The 13990-nt window shown below is 37.9% G+C and overlaps 2 long non-coding RNA genes across 2 annotated transcripts in view; both read right to left on the bottom strand.

Annotated features, from left to right (window-relative positions):
- The window catches only part of LOC129633661 (uncharacterized), a 193013-nt gene extending 192087 nt beyond the window's left edge, over positions 1-926 (bottom strand). The window contains exon 1 of the long non-coding RNA XR_008705201.1: positions 719-926. This is a non-coding gene — a long non-coding RNA (uncharacterized LOC129633661). The remainder of the gene's footprint in view (positions 1-718) is intronic.
- A 1118-nt stretch (positions 927-2044) lies between these two features.
- The window catches only part of LOC129633660 (uncharacterized), a 162726-nt gene continuing 150780 nt past the window's right edge, over positions 2045-13990 (bottom strand). The window contains exons 2-4 of the long non-coding RNA XR_008705200.1: positions 5162-5237; positions 3530-3619; positions 2045-2718 (exon numbers count right to left, since the gene is read on the bottom strand). This is a non-coding gene — a long non-coding RNA (uncharacterized LOC129633660). The remainder of the gene's footprint in view (positions 2719-3529; positions 3620-5161; positions 5238-13990) is intronic.

Below are 13990 nucleotides of genomic sequence, written 5' to 3'. Positions count from 1 at the left end.
TCTGACCTCCATAATCATAACCCTTTTTGGAAAAAGCAATTGTCTTTTATTCTCTTTCCTTTTTTTTTTTTTTTTTTTTTTTTGAGTAAATAATACATAAATTACAATCCAGCTACAAAGAGAACAATCTTTTTTTTTTTTTTTTTTTGCTGATTTGAAATTCAGCAAACATACCAGACCATGCTTTCAGGTGGCAAAAGCTCCAGGGTTCCCCAGCTTCTTTTGTGTTCCTAGGCTGGTAGAGGGCTAGGAGCTGACAGATGCTTATCAAACATTCATGTAAACATTGCTATCAAAGCTGTGCTCTCCAGCTCTCCTTTCACACAAGAGGGTCAGCATGGAACATCATTAACGCTGGGCCAAAGATAGAAATGTCATGCCACGAGGTTTGTAATGCAAGAGAACGCCTACACTGCTGTTCCAAGATGCAGCACTCAAATTGTTAACTTTGCTGACATGAAAGACCAGTACAGAGGCGATATTTAAAACACTGCTGACTGTTTATATAAGCATGAATTCTGTTAAGCATTTTTCATCTTTGTTTTCTCAAGTTAAAATAGCGTTTGGGCCTTTTGTTTTTATCTGAGAGGATATGGAAACATGGCTCAAATCTGAGAATTGCACCACAATGGCTTCATAAACGATTGCAATGACCACTCTTCAACATTTTGTTGTGATAATACAAAAGGCAGAAAGTTGAAGGTCTGAGGTTACTTACTGCATCTTGAAGGACCCCTTTCCTTCTTCAGTTATCTCAGGTCTATGATCCTGTTGCCTTCCTCACATGCCCAGGTCACACACACTGCTTTGGGGATGACTCCTTGCCAAGTGAAAGGGCATAAAGTCATAATCTGGAGAGAGGCCACTCCTCACCGCCAAGACTTAGGTGATGGACGTCCTCCATATTGAATTCAGAGCCTACCTTTTACAATTACTTACCAGCTTCACATACTTTATGGTGGCTCTTTGGGTTACCCATGTGAATTCAATATTCTCCCGATTGCCCATAATTGCATTCGGGTGGCAGTGTGTGAAGAATGGTCCCTAAAGCAGCAACAGGAGCATCATTTGGGTAGTTGTTAGAAATGTAAAACCTGGGGCCTATCAAAGAAAAAAGGAAAAGTGAGAAGACTGATTTTATTCAGACCACTGCAGTAGGGCAACACTGAAAACCGATCTGACTGTCTCAGCTGGTTGGTTTGACCTTAGACTTCTGTAGTGAGAACAAAACAAGTTGCAGGAGAAATGATTTACGTTGTAATTGTTTTGCAATCAAGGGATGTCTCAGTCAGCTGACAGGGAGTTTATATCTGCAAATAGCTGGTTTCAGCAGAACAAACACTTCTACTCTTAGCTAATTCTTCCAGAGACTAAAAATAAAACCTTGGAGGATCTGCGTTTGGCCTTGTCACAAGTAAACAGGAGTCATCTGCAAATCTCTGTGAGTTCAAAGAAAGTGTGGACAGTGAGTCTAAGTCACATGGAAAAGAGTGGCTCTTGGCAAGAAGGCACTTCTCAAAACACAAAATGGTAGGAGAAGTTTGGGAAACAAAAGTTTGGGGGTACTTCTTAACCATCACTGTTTTTTGGGAGCACAGGCTCACCTAGTATTTGATATTTTCAGACTCCACCCTGGACGCCCCCTTATCTGAAAGTCCGACATTGTGATGCACACTCTGCGGGTTAGCAGGCCATCCAGGTGTTTCTCCAGCACAATCAAGCTTGAGAACCAAAATGTTAGGCTTTATCTCCAAAACCTGCTTTTCTGTCTATCTGGCTTGTTTCAACATTCTGCAGATGATTTTTTTTTTTTTAACCTGTTCCTTTACCTTTTGAACAAAGAATGTGTCCCATATCAGTCAATAAAGGATGACTGATTTAGTCACATATCAGTCATATCATATCAGTCAATGAAGGATATTGCATAAGTATGTGAAGCTGGTAAGTAATTCTGAAAATTAGGACCTGAATTCAAAATGGAGGACATCCACCTCGTAGGTCTTGATCTTGGCCAAAAATAAAACAAATAAGACATTAAGAATAATTATAGTCCATGTTTTAAGCCTCTTTTTTCCTGTCCTCTCATTTTATCTATGTTTTGTTTTGTTTTAGTTTTTTTCCTGCAAAGGGCAATGTGCTATTTCAAATTAAGATATAACATACTTCTATTTATTTCAGTTGATTTTCATAAAATGTACTCACTGCCTCTGGGCCTTTGAATCCATGGACAAATGCAAATTCAACATTTTAACTAAAGACAAATGTCTTATTTATTTGCAATGGCGAGAGAGAGTCAGTCAGTCCTCTAGGGAATGGTAAGACAAGAAGGTGGGCATTTCTAATATCTGTTTTGGTTTGTAATCCTATGGTTTGTTGTGATTCCTGAGTTTATTTCTATTTTTATTTTATTTTTTTTAAACTCTTAAAACATTTATTTCACCTCTGCTTTTTGTAAGTTTAATGCAGACAATTTTGCTCAGTGGACCAAATCTATTTCTATTACTCAAACTGATATGGGAAAGCAGTATTTAGGATTTATTCTGCTTTATAACAAGAAAATATATTTATTTCTTCTTTATTCAGAAAATAGAAATATGAACCATTGATATTATTCAAAGTTGCAACTCAGATACTCAAATTTGATCATACATTGACTTAGTAGATCATATATAGATATAATGTTTCCAGTTTGGGGAAGTCCAGGCATGTCTATAGTGTCTGTAACAAAAAAAAAAAAAAAAAAAAAGGGGGAATATAACTAAATATGAAAAAAAGACAAACAGAAGCCAGTTATTGGTTATAAAGCTTGAATCAGCATATTAGAAAAATAATAACTTTGAATAGCGACAGCTACTGCTTCCTAAGTAGTTTGCCATTTTATTGAAAGTGGAAATAAATGCTTTGTTATTTTGAGTCTATACTCTTGGAGACAACCATTCTTAATTCTTTTAGTTGGTTCTTCTGGTATTTGTCTCCTTAGCTCTATGTAATGGTTGTAGATGCTATTTCTTGGTTCATCAAATTTCCTACTGAATTCCTTTTACTATGTTTGAGGTTTCTGTTCTTAAAACTGTTTCTTCCCCCTCCCATCTTCTTATTGTAGTTATAACTATTGGCTATTAGTTAAATAGCCTATGTTATATTAATCTTTATTTGTGACTATCATTGCAACTAAAATAAGAATTATAATTTGTTCTTATACATTTTTTTATCAACTATTGTTTCATTTATTTTCTTCCTTTTTTTCCTTACCTCTTCCTCTTCTTTCTGTGCCAACAGATCTGTCAATAAACTATCAATATGTTTTCCAAATACTGTATCATATCATTACCCCTCTCTTCCCTGTCCTAGGACTTGTCCTCTCATAGCTCCTGGTCCTTCTTCCATCTTTTTAAATTGCTCTCTAGTTCTATCTTATAGATGTCACTTCATTCTTCCCTTCTCCAGTCTCCTGGGTTAGACCCCGGTTTTCCAAAACCCTCTGTCAATCTTTGGGGCTTCCCAGGTGGCTCATTAGTAAAGAATCTACCTGACAATGAAGGAGACTCAGGAGACACAGGTTCGATCCCTGGGATGGGAAGATCTTCCAGAGGAGGAAATGGCAACCCACTATTCTTGCCTGGAAAACCCATGACAGAGAAGCCTGGTGGGTTACAGTCCATAAGGTGGCAAAGAGTCAGACACAACTGAGTGACTGAACACACTGTCAGCCTTGGTCTTATTCACTGTGTGAAACATATCCTCTACTCATTCTCAAGATAGCGTGCACACAGGTAAGGTTTATGAGATTACATACTGTTTCAAAAGGCTTTAAGATTCTTTCTATGGCAAGATGATACAACATTATGACTGTTTTGCTGAAAGTTTTACTTTCATTTCAGATTAGAAGGATTTGTTAACAAAAAAACCATTCATTATACATAATAAACAAGTTTGACATTTAATAAAGGATTGACTTATTTTCAATATATAGTCATCAAAAGAAGTGAAATAGAAACAACAGAAAAGAGTAACAACACATATGTCACCAAATTTGGCCAAGCAACATCCATACTTAAACAGCATGCTAGGAAGTCCCTTCTTAACAGCAATCAGGAGTCCCAATTGGGAAAAGATCCAGGCAGTGTGTCCAATTCACAGTTGAGACTTCAAATTGCAGTTTTGGGGGCTCCTGCTTACAAGCCCAGGCCACACTGATATCATTTTCAGTTTGCATGCAAAAATGCAGTTCTGGTTTTATTTTTATCTTTTTACAATGCTCTTTGCTTTATCTTGTGAGTCATAGGATTTCATTAAATGTCAGGGTGGTTGGCCAGACCTCCAGGGTCTCAAGAATTCCAAGACCCATCATCTTTCTTGTCTGAAGGGCCCCCCAATTTGCTGTGCTTATGGGTAGGCATGGAATTTGGACAGTGTACAGGCACGGCCGGTCATAAGCAAGGTCAGGGGCCTGCTCTTCACTTCTGAAGCCTGAAGGAGACTTCCTCCATTTTAATTTCCCTAATAATGACACTTGAATTAGAGGAAAGACAAAACTCTTTTTTTACTTACAGCTCTAGAGAAGGATGCCAATCAGGGTCACACCCAGAGGGTTCTATCTGTTGACAGTATACCATCAACTTGCAGCTTTGGGGGCAGGTTATGTATGGCAAGCAGGGTGAGTTTAACTACTCAATTTTATAGGTTCCCTATAAATTGGATAATTAGGATAATTTCTCAGGTCTGGGGGCATAGGAGTTGTTTCTGTCTGGTACTTGGCCCTGGGGCTATTTGGACAGATGCACAGTAGCCCCAGGGTATGAGAAGTAGATAAGGAAAGTGGTTGAGGTGTGAAGTTAATAAGCTGCCCCTAAAAAGAGAAAATAAAGCCAGAAAAATACACAATACAAAAATACTAATGAATTATTATGTAGTGAATATCCTTCATATGCTTATTCTCAATCATAGCTTCTTTCTTCTTTCCAAAAGATCTACTGTCTTGACTATTTCAGCAATTACTTCCTGTATTTCTTAAATTTTACTACGTACATTTGCATTCTTTGACATTTTAGTTGTCTTCCCCAGTCTTAAATTCAATATGTATTTCAAGTTTCTTATAGTCTACAGGTTCTTCCTCCATTCCTTTCTTAGAATTCATGTGCTAAAAACAAGGCAATCTTACCTGTAGAGTTCCATAGTCTATATTTTGTTGACCTCATTCTCACAGAGCAGTTTGATGTATTTTTCTGTTCTGTCACCTGCAAACAAACAGCTAGATCCAGAGCTTTGATCATACCCAGTTTAATTATTTTGGCAAGATTACAGATGGTATTGCATGCTATCACCATGCGCCTACATGATACTTAATTTTTGCTATTTTGAGTTCTTCTGGTTCTTTTTACACGTCACTTGTCCATTCTACCAGAATTCCACACATTTTTTGTCTTTTATCTTTACTTTGATTCTGTCTAATGCTGAACTCCTTTTTTTTTTTAATTACGAGATGCCATAGGATTAATAATGAAATAGAAAATTATTTTTCAAGAAATGAGGGATTGATAGAAGAGGTATCATTTGAGATGAGAGTTGGGCAATAGATAAAAATGAACTAGCTAGAGAAGGGGAGAGATTTCAAGCAGCAGGAATGGCATTGGCAATGATTAAGAAGTGTGAGAAGGTGTGACAAGAAATCTCAAGATTAGAGTATGTAACATAGGAAGCTGAAAATTATATTGGACGTGTGTGCATGGGTCATCTAATAAAGACCTTTACATTTCATGAAAGAAAAACGGTGCTTTTCAAGTGTATCCCTTGCACTATGCTGTAAGGGCAGGAGAGAGTGGAAGTAGGTGAAGGTAGAGGGAGGTGAACTTGAAACAGGAGGAAGTAGAGGGAGGGACGGAGAAGGAGATGGCACTCCACTCCAGTACTCCTGCCTGGAAAATTCCATGGATGGAGGAGCCTGGTAGGCTGCAGTCCATGGGGTCACTAAGAGTCGGACACGACTGAGCGACTTCACTTTCACTTTTCCCTTTCATGCATTGGAAAAGGAAATGGCAACCCACTCCCGTGTTCTTGCCTGGAGAATCCCAGGGACAGGGGAGCCTGGTGGGCTGCCATCTATGGGGTCGCACAGAATCGGACACAACTGAAGCGACTTAGCAGCAGCAGCAGCAGTAGCAGAGGGAGGGAAAGACAATGGGAGGTAAGCTCTCCAAACTCTCATGAATAACATTTTCATGAAGCAGTGTGCCACTTGTTAAGAGCTAGGCTTCTGAGTCCAAAGTTTGCTGAAAGTATATCTCTGCAGAGTTTTATTTCTTCATCATGAAATTCACCTATAGCCCAGTGAAGGGAATGCTTGGAACATTCATTAACTGACAGTACACAAGCAAACAAAAGACCTCCCTTCCTCAATAGTTCCTCTCCAATTTTCCCTCTCCCAGTTTTCCCCCTCTAGCTCCTTCCTCTTCCTCACTTCCTTGCTCCCTACCCCTTCCTTAGCTGCTCATATCCCCCTCTCATCCACCAAGGCTGCTCTCCCTATCTTGTTTATAACATGAACAAAATAGTGTGTGCTCAGTCACTAAATCATGTCCAACTATTTCTGACTCCATGGACTGTAACCTACCAGGCTCCACTGTCCATGGAATTATCCCAGCAAAAATACTGGAGTGGGTTGCATTTCCTCCTCCAGGGGATCATCCCCATCCAGGGATCAAACCCATGTCTCCCACAGCCCCTGCATCAGCAGGGGAATTCTTTACCACTGAGCCACCTGGGAAATCTGAGTAAAAAAGTAATAGCTAACATAAAGAAATTTTTTGAATAAATAATAGGACTATGTAAAACCTATCATCCATATGGTAAGCACAACATAAATCTTGAATTTGTAATCACTTTTACAAACATTACATTGCATTATATATATATTTGTATAATTTAAATATTATAACAATATATTTCTCCACAAATTCTAAATAGCAATCAACAATAACAAAACGCTTGCCGCATAATAGTTGTGAATCCTTTGGGTTCAAGTGTCTCTTGGTCCAATTTGAGTGTATGGCAACCCAGTTTGAAAAACATAGAAATAGAAACAGAAACATAGAAATAAAGAGGGAATAACATATTTTAAGAACAACATAAACCAACAATTAAGAAGAGATGGCAAGAATACACAGAAGAACTATACAAAAATAAAGATCTTAATGACCCAGATAACCACAATGGAGTGATCATACACATAGAGTCAAACATCCTGGAAAGCAAAATCAAGTGGGCCTTAGGAACCATTACTACAACAAAAAACTAGTGGAGGTGATGTAATTCCAGTTGAGCTATTTCAAATCCTCATAGATGATGCTGCAAAAGTGCTACACTCAATATGGCAGCAAATTTAGAAAACTCAGAATTGGCCATATGACTGGAAAAGGTCAGTTTTCTTTCCACTCCTAAAGAGAGGCAATGCCAAAGAATGTTCAAACTACAGCACAATTGCACTCATCTCACATGCTAGCAAAGTAATGCTCAAAATTCTCCAAGCCAGGCTTCAATAGTACATGAACTGAGAACCTCCAGATGTTCAAGCTAGATTTAGAAAAGGCAGAGAAACAACAGATCAAATTGCCAACATCTGTTGGATCATAAAAAAACCAAGAGAATTCCAAAACATCTACTTCTGCTTTATTGACTATGCCAAAGCCTTTGTGTGGATCACAACAAACTGTGGAAAATTCTTAAAGAGCTGGGAACACCAGACCATCTGACCTGTCTCATGAGATATCTGTATACAGGTCAAAAAGCAACAGTTAGAACAGGACATGGAACAACAGACTGGTTCCAAATCAGGAAAGGAGTACGTCAAGGCTGTATAGTGTCACCCTGCATGTTTAACTTATATGCAGGGTATATCATGTGAAATGCCGGGCTGATGAAGCACAAGCTGGAATCAAGATTGCTGGAAGAAATATCAATAACCTCAGATATGCAGATGACACCACCCTTATGGCAGAAAGTAAAGAAGAACTCTTGATGAAAGTAAAGAGGAGAAAGTAAAGAGCCTCTTGATGAAAGTGAAAGAGGAGAATGAAAAATCTGGCTTAAAACTCAACATTAAAAAAAACTAAGATCAAGGAATCCAGTCCCATCATTTAATGGCAAATAGATGGGTAAACAGTGGAAACAGTGACAGACTTTATTTTCCTATGTTCCAAAATCACTGCAGATGGTGACTGCTGCCATAAAATTCGGAGAAGGCAATGGCACCCCAATCCAGTACTCTTGCCTGGAAAATCCCATGGACGGAGGAGCCTGGAAGGCTGCAGTCCATGGGGTTGCTCAGAGTCGGACATGACTGAAGCGACTTAGCAGCAGCAGCAGCAGCCATAAAATTAAAAGATACTTGCTCCTTGGAAGAAAACCTATGACAACACTCAGTTCAGTTCAGTCACTCAGTCGTGTCCAACTCTTTGCGACCCCATGAATCGCAGCACTCCAGGCCTCCCTGTCCATCACCAACTCCCGGAGTTTACTCAGACTCACGTCCATCGAATCCGTGATGCCATCCAGCCATCTCATCCTCTGTCATCCCCTTCTCCTCCTGCCCCCAGTCGCTCCCAGCATCAGAGTCTTTTCCAATGAGTCAACTCTTCACAAGAGGTGGCCAAAGTACTGGCGTTTCAGCTTTAGCATCAGTCCTTTCAAAGAAATCCCAGGGCTGATCTCCTTCAGAATGGACTGGTTGGATCTCCTTGCAGTCCAAGGGACTCTCAAGAGTCGTCTCCAACACTACAGTTCAAAAGCATCAATTCTTCAGCACTCAGCTTTCTTCACAGTCCAACTTTCACATCCATACATGACCACTGGAAAAACCATAGCCTTGACTAGATGGACCTTTGTTGGCAAAGTAATGTCTCTGCTTTTGAATATGCTATCTAGGTTGGTCATAACTTTCCTTCCAAGGAGTAAGAGTTTTTTAATTTCATGGCTGCAGTCACCATCTGCAGTGATTATGGAGTCCAGAAAAATAAAGTCTGACACTGTTTCCACTGTTTCCCCATCTATTTCCCATGAAGTGATGGGACCAGATGCCATGATCTTCGTTTTCTGAATGTTGAGCTTTAAGCCAACTTTTCCACTCTCCACTTTCACTTTCATCAAGAGGCTTTTTAGTTCCTCTTCACTTTCTGCCATAAGGGTGGTGTCATCTGCATATCTGAGGTTATTGATATTTCTCCCAGAAATCTTGATTCCAGCTTATGCTTTTTCCAGTCCAGCATTTCTCATGATGTACTCTGAATATAAGTTAAATAAACAGGGTGACAATATACAGCCTTGACGAACTCCTTTTCCTATTTGGAAGCAGTGTGTTGTTCCATGTCCAGTTCTAACTGTTGCTTCCTGACCTGCATACAGATTTCTCAAGAGGCAGGTCAGGTGGTCTGGTATTTCCATCTCTTTTAGAATTTTCCACAGTTTATTGTGATCAACACAGTCAAAGACTTTGGCATAGTCAATAAAGCAGAAATAGATGTTTTTCTGGAACTCTCTTGCTTTTTCCATGATCAAGTGGATGTTGGCAATTTGATCTCTGGTTCCTCTGCCTTTTCTAAAACCAGCTTGAACATCAGGAAGTTCACGGTTCACATCTTGCTGAAGCCTGGCTGGGATAATTTTGAGCATTACTTTACTAGCATGTGAGATGAGTGCAATTGTGCGGTAGTTTGAGCATTCTACCCTAGACAGCATATTAAAAAGCAGAGACATTACTTTGCTGACAAAGGTCTGTCTAGTCAAAGCTATGGTTTTTCCAGTAGTCATTTATGGATGTGAGAGCTGGACCATAAAGAAAGCTGAGTGCTGAATCTTGATGCTTTTGAACTGTGGTGTTGGAGAATACTCTTGAGAGTCCCTTGGACTGCAAGGAGATCAAACCAGTCAATCTTAAAGGAAATCAGTCCTGAGTATTCATTGGAAGGACTGGTGCTGAAGCTGAAACTCCAATACTTTGGCCACCTGATGTGAAGAACTGACTCACTGGAAAAGACCCTGATGCCAGGAAAGGTTGAAGGCAGGAGGAGAAGGGGATGACAGGATGAGATGGATGGATTGCATCACTGACTTAATGAACATGAGTAGGAATAAGCTCCGGTAGTTGGTAACGAACAAGGAAGTCTGGCATGCTGCTGTCCATGGGGTCACAAACATGCAGACACAACTGTGCGACTGACGTGAATTGAAATAAATAACAATAATGCAATTTTGAAAGAATAAATTATTAAAGTATTTTGATAATATGAGTCTGGGTGGAAAGAGGAAATATTAGTGTAATCCACATGTGGAATGCTGCAGTGAATGAACTAAGGCAGTGGCAGTATGGCTGGTGATAAAGAAATGGGAATAAGAGGTCTGGAAATCAACATTAAGTAGTCAGGAAGGTGATGTATTCAAGTACAGGGACATTCCAAGGATTTTTGTAGTAAGCATATTTTTAGACATAACCAAAGAAATTGGTCACCTTGTGTGTTCATCTTGGTGCTTAAACATAAATTAAAAGAAGATGTTCAGGAAGAGGATAAGGATTTCCCTAACCTGCAAAGGCTACACATTTCCATCAACCTCTACTATGAGAAGGTGGTAGCTAAGCAAGCATTATGCTTGTTTTAATTTAATTCCGTTAAACCTGTAGGTATCCAGAGTTAAGTCTTAGTGCCATGTACTTCCTTATTTCTTTGACTCTAGGGTTCCATGTTGAAAAACTTACTGCAATGTTATAAATTAGAAATACTTGAGCCATTCAGTCATCAAGTCATGACCTAACCTTGGCTTGCTGCACTGCCTTTTCTATTCCTCCAAAAAGATATTTCATCTGGACAACATATTCAATACAATATAGTAAAGAGTTGAATAGTAAAGTAGAATACATTGAAATTTACTTCAAAAGGGGTCACAAAGGGCCCATGTGTGTTGACTTGAGAAACTGTAAACATTCTGAGAATCTTAAAGTGCAGTGTCATTACTAACATACAGAAAGGAAGTAGATATATGCTTCTGATATCTGTAAGTTATCCCAACTAACATCCCTTCTTAGCATCATCACACATGGGGTATGATGAGACAGATAGTAGCGTATACAAGCCGTATTTCTAGGAAGAATCTCAGTTCTTTTCTGTTCTAAAGAAGAATGAATTGTTCCTTTTAACATCCATTCCCTGTCCACAGGGCTTAATAGCTTTGCAAGGTAGGATAAATATGTTTGTAGTGAAGGATGAAGGTCATAACGTTAAGTGCTGAAACACTGAAGTAATTTTTTGTTTTTCCTCTTACAAGTAGAACTGAATTAAGATCTAATAAAAAGTACTATCTGTAAAATTATGGGCAAGAAGGCTCATGTGACACCGAAACTATTTCTTCATTCAGGCATATCAGTCACATTTTCCATATGCAAAGGAGTTGTTTTCTTCTTAACATATGAAAATTACTTATAATTTTGTAAGTTAAGGAAAACTTATTTGCCATCAAGATTCCATAGCTTACCAGTTGCTACTTGAATTATACAATATTAGACATCTTTAGCCCTTCAGAGATTTTTGTTTTTGCCAGGGCTTCACATGAATAATATATTATTACTCTTAATTGACAGTATCAAATAGATGTTTTCAGTTCAGTTCAGTTCAGTCACTCAGTTGTGTCCGACTCTTTGTGACCCCATGAATCGCAGCATGCCAGGCCTCCCTGTCCATCACCAACTCCCAGAGTTCACTCAGACTAACATCCATAGAGTCAGTAATGCCATCCAGCCATCTCATCCTCTGTCATCCCCTTCTCCTCCTGTCCCCAATCCCTCCAAGCATCAGAGTCTTTTCCAATGAGTTAACTCTTCCCATGAGGTGGCCAAATAAAAATCTCTAGACTTCTGTAGTATATTATAAGCAATGATATTTTGAAATATTGATGTTTTTTATAATTACTTCTTATGTTTCCTTTCTTTTTTTCCCTTAAAAAAAAATTCTGGGTTTGAAAGAAATATAATCAAGCATTTATTTTCCAATAAAAGCTGCCTTGCACCTCCACTTAAAACTTTAAACTTTGTGTTTGGGAGGTGAGTTTAATAGGTTTAATATTTTCTTCCTCCCCACCTCCCAGCTCTACTATCAAATGTAAATTTTATGAGCAGGGTTGGCTCTGCAAATTTGTCCAATGTGAATTCCAAAAGACAGAACAGAAGTTAAAAATCCCTTCTAGCTAAAAAGTTTGTTAGATTTTTTAATTTGGCTCCCCCAGCCCCCTGCCAGAAAATTGAAGGAAAAAAAATCCACAATTTTTATTAGAAAAAATAAAATTAATTAAAAGGTTAAATAATAAAAGATACACTAGAACATTTAAAAAAGCACTATTTGTTTCCCAATTTATTCATATATTCAACAAGTATTAGTTAGATATTACAACAGACATTGTGTGAGGGTATAGATACAACGAATAGATGTGATCCCAGACTGCAAGGAGATGATAGTGTTGTGACAGAGACAGAAAACAGAGAGCTAAAGATGTAAATTAATAGAAAATAACAAACAGAGATACAGGAGAAAACTTTTTAACATCTGCATTTACTATATATTTTTATATTTTCTCTACTCTGGTACTCTATCTGGTACCTTGCCTACTTTAAATGGCTTGCCTGGGAGCATGCCTTTAATATATAAAGCAACTAGTGGGAGCCCTTATTCCCAAATACCTCCTTTTATGAGGCTCTCAGTCTGAGAACTATTCTCCCCTCATCACTCTAGCCATGAGTACAGAAGTCATGGTTCAATCCCTAGGTTGGGAAGATCCCCTAGAGAAAGAAATGGCTACCCACACCAGTATTTTTGCCTGGATAATTCCATGGACAGAGGAGCCATGGGGTCACAAAGAACTGGACATGACCGAGCGACTACCACTTTCACTTCTTTTTTCACAGCAGTGCTGTATTTCCTAGTAAAAATAGAAGAAAATTTTGATATATTGCCTTTGAGTTTCATGTTTCGTTTTGAGATGTCAAATATTGTTTCCATTTACTTTATTGATAAGAAACTCCATTTGATAACCAGATAAATGTGAATTTTCCCAGGTCAGATTATGGGTTATATATCTTACTTACAATGGTCCAAGCATAACTTCAGATATAATTTCTATTATTTGTGATCTGAAATTCAATGGTACTTTCAATGTTTAGTGGTAGATTTTCAGCATTTTTCGGCACAAACTTATTAATAACAGATTACTTTGTTCACGGTAGATTATTCTTAATGGTTCTTTATATTTTAAAATTATAAGAGAGATGTAAGTTTAGTTACTTTCAGACATCAAAATCAACATATTATTTTAGTTAAATTAGTTTACATGTCATTCACTGGGTATAAGCAAGTTATAATCAAATGCCTATGGACCAAAGATGAGTTCAAAATTTAGCCCAAACAATCAGCAATTTTAAAAAAGAATAGAAACTTTTACTTTTCAGGATATTATAAACTTGTTTTTAGAGTTTCCATGATTAACGAGAAAAAACTAGTTCAGTTCATTTAATCTAAACGTTTTAAGATTCCTCAGCAGTTGATCAAATTTATGCAAAAGAGAAAAGCCCCATTTGAATGGCACTGGTGGCTCAGACAGTGAAGGATTAAGGGTATTAACCCATAATTTAATATCTAAACTAAATACATATAATAAGATACGAAAAGGCATAGTTTTCACACACCCACCAATAATTATCTGTGAAAATATTATGGCTTTTGCAAAATGTCTTAGCATTTTAGGAGTCATAAAAATTTGCTGAATAGTCAAACTAAAAATTTACTAATTTTTCTATTAATTATCCACCAAAAGTCTTTTAATTTTCTGTTTGTTATATACATATTTTAATATAAAACACAATAGAAAAAAAGGTACAAAGATGCCCTCTATACCAAATGAAACTTAGCTAAGTTTCATTGTTTCTGTGTCCCAAAATATCAATAAAATTATATCTCTT

The sequence above is a fragment of the Bubalus kerabau genome, chromosome 19 (assembly GCF_029407905.1).
Source record: "Bubalus kerabau isolate K-KA32 ecotype Philippines breed swamp buffalo chromosome 19, PCC_UOA_SB_1v2, whole genome shotgun sequence".
NCBI classification, from domain to species: Eukaryota; Metazoa; Chordata; class Mammalia; order Artiodactyla; family Bovidae; genus Bubalus; species Bubalus kerabau.
This window is presented reverse-complemented; position numbering and strand designations above follow the sequence as displayed.